The 2822-nt window shown below is 51.7% G+C and overlaps 1 pseudogene; it reads left to right on the forward strand.

Annotated features, from left to right (window-relative positions):
* Positions 1–800: 800 nt before the first annotated feature.
* Positions 801–2620, forward strand: LOC146187549 (uncharacterized; annotated as a pseudogene).
* Positions 2621–2822: the final 202 nt, after the last annotated feature.

Genomic DNA, 2822 nt, shown 5'->3' on the forward strand with positions numbered 1-2822 from the left:
ACGTCCGCACCACCCTAGTGGGTCGAAGCCTGACGCGAGGAAGTGTCACTTCTAGGTTTCCGCTTTCTTCTTTGAAGATCTCCATGGGGGTGTCCTTCAAGCGAGTACTCGAGCCACGGTCGGGATGCACGGAACACCATGCAGAGCAATAGGCACAACGCTTTCACATTGAGGCCGGTTTTAAACGATCCAGTATGTGAAGCTAAAAAACCTGCCTCAATGTAAAAGCTTTGTCCCAGTTTCTCTGCAAGCAGTCTCAATATTTAAGTCATTATAATTTGGCATAAATGTATTTCCTTTCGTTGCGCATCCCTCAAATATCTGCTTTCTTGAATTCGCCCTCAGAACACAGATATCTTAAATCTCATATATCCACACCAAAATACGGGAGACCTTGAAGCTACACCTTACGCGTAGACAGAAAGAGCCCTTTAACACCGTAGTTTATAATAATAATAATTGGTTCACAGGAAGGAAAAGGCGCAATATCTGTTCCAATTCTAGCTGTGGACACCTAAACCGCGCCGTGAGGGAAGGGAGGAAGGTGGGAGTGAAAGTGGATAGAGAGAAAGAGGAGCCGTGGTGGAGCGCTACTGTGTAATTTGGACCACCTGGAGATATTTACCGTACGCTGACTGTATCGTATATAGCACGGCGGGGCCCTCGCATCAGCAGCGTGTGTGACGCGGCCGATATCTGTATCGCAATCGAGGCATGCTGGCGAGGGAACACTCCCTCTCCACCTCAGTGTATAAGTAGCCGGCTGATCAATAAACGGGCATTCCTCCTGCTCCCCTTGCTCGGTGCCTCTGGTCACGCTTCGTCCGCGGAACACAACGATACATGGTGTCAGAAGTGGGATGAGCGTCGACGTCCGGTCTGGGTGAACCAAAGATACCACTGCAAGATCGGCCCAATGGATTTCCTGCAGCCACCAACACCGATGAGCTCGGCCGGGGAAATTGCCAAGAACTGGCAAGCATTCAAGCAAAGGTTCGAATTTTTCCTCGCCGCATCAGAACCAACCGACAAGCCTCGATCAGAGTCGTGCAAGGCGGCACTTCTACTGAGTGTGGCAGGCGAGGAAGCCATCGAGATCTTCAACACGTTCAGCTTCGGCGAGGGCGAGAGTGACTACGCTACGGTCATTAGGAAGTTTGATGCGTACTGTGCGGCTCAGCAGAACGAAGTGCATGAGCGCTACGTCTTCCGCACGCGAGTCCAGGCCCCTGGTGAGTCGTTTGAACCTTTTCTACGTGACTTAAAAACCCAGGCACGAGCATGCAACTTCGGCTCTCAGATGGAGGCAATGATCAGGGACCAAATTGTTTTTGGTACAAATGACGAGAAAGTTCGGGAAAGTTTGCTGCGTGACACCACACTGACGCTACAGAAGGCTGAGCAGACTGCTAAAGCAGCTGAAGTGGCAGCTGAGCAACAGAAAGTATGGACACGGGAGGAAAGCCACATTGATGCGATGCACAAGGAACACTTGTGTAGACAAAGAGTGTTGCCCAGACGTAACACTTGTCGTAACTGCGGACGTATGCACGCGCCACGAAGCTGTCCGGCATTCGGAAAAACATGCCGGAAGTGCCAACGACCTAATTATTTTGCTATCTGCTGCAGAAAGGCTGCCGAGGTTGGCGAACTTCACGGCGCAGAAGATAACTTCAACATTCTGGATGTATCGCGCAGCGTGGCAAGCCAACACGACTGGACAGTGCGTGCCCAAATCAAGAAAATGCCGTTCGAATTCAAGGTAGATACAGGAGCGCAAGCAAATCTACTACCCTTGGGATGCTACAGTAAAATTCGCCCCAAGCCGCCCCTGAAACCCAGCAGCACGGTGTTGCGCTCCTACGGCGGCGGTGTGATCAAGCATGAGGGTGTCATTCGTACAGAAGTAGCACTGGGTGACCGCTGTGCTGTCCTCGATTTCTTCGTGGTGTCCAAGGGGCGTCAGGCCATTTTGGGCCTACATGCCAGCGAGACGCTGGGACTCGTGTCACGCGTACATACAGTTTCACAAAATAGCTCCGAGGAGATTACAAAGACATTTCGCCACTTGTTCACAGGAACCGGGTACGTGGAAAGGGTCTATCGGATGGTTCTGCGTGACGATGTTACGCCAGTAGTCCAAACAGCCCGGCGAGTACCGCTGGCCCTCCAGGAGCCCCTTCGAGAAGAACTAGCGCGCATGGAGCGCGCCGGCATTATTGCCAAGATCAGAGCCCACAGACTGGGTAAGCCCATTGTCATTGTGCGAAAAAAATTCGGGAAGATTAGAGTATGTATCGACCCCAGGCGAATTAACCAGTGTATCAAGAGGGAACATTACACAATGCCGCGACGTGATGACATCGAGGCAGAGTTAGCAGGGGCTAAAGTTTTCTCGCGCCTTGACGCAAACTCCGGGTTCCATCAAATTCCGTTGGACGACGACATCTCCCGGATTTGCACCTTTGCAACGCCATTCGGGCGCTACAGATTTCTGCGCTTACCGTTTGGTATATCATCAGCGTCAGAAAACCCTGAATGAAATTGTTGAGGGTCTTCCCGGCGTCAGAGTATACGTCGATGACGTGCTAGTTTGGGGGTCGTCTAGAGAGGAGCATGACATGCGCCTGCAGTCGGTACTGCGAGCAGCAGAAGGCGCTGGATTGACATTTAACCCGGACAAGTGCTCCATTGATGTCGACAAAATAGAGTTTCTGGGTGACGTAATTGACAAGGACGGGATACAGCCAAGCCCATCACTGATAAAAGGCATGACACAAATGCCACCACCGGCTGATAAGCTCGCGGTACAGAGAATGCTG

Source organism: Amblyomma maculatum, chromosome 6 (assembly GCF_055883805.1).
Source record: "Amblyomma maculatum isolate TAMU_Amacu chromosome 6, ASM5588380v1, whole genome shotgun sequence".
NCBI lineage: Eukaryota > Metazoa > Arthropoda > Arachnida > Ixodida > Ixodidae > Amblyomma > Amblyomma maculatum.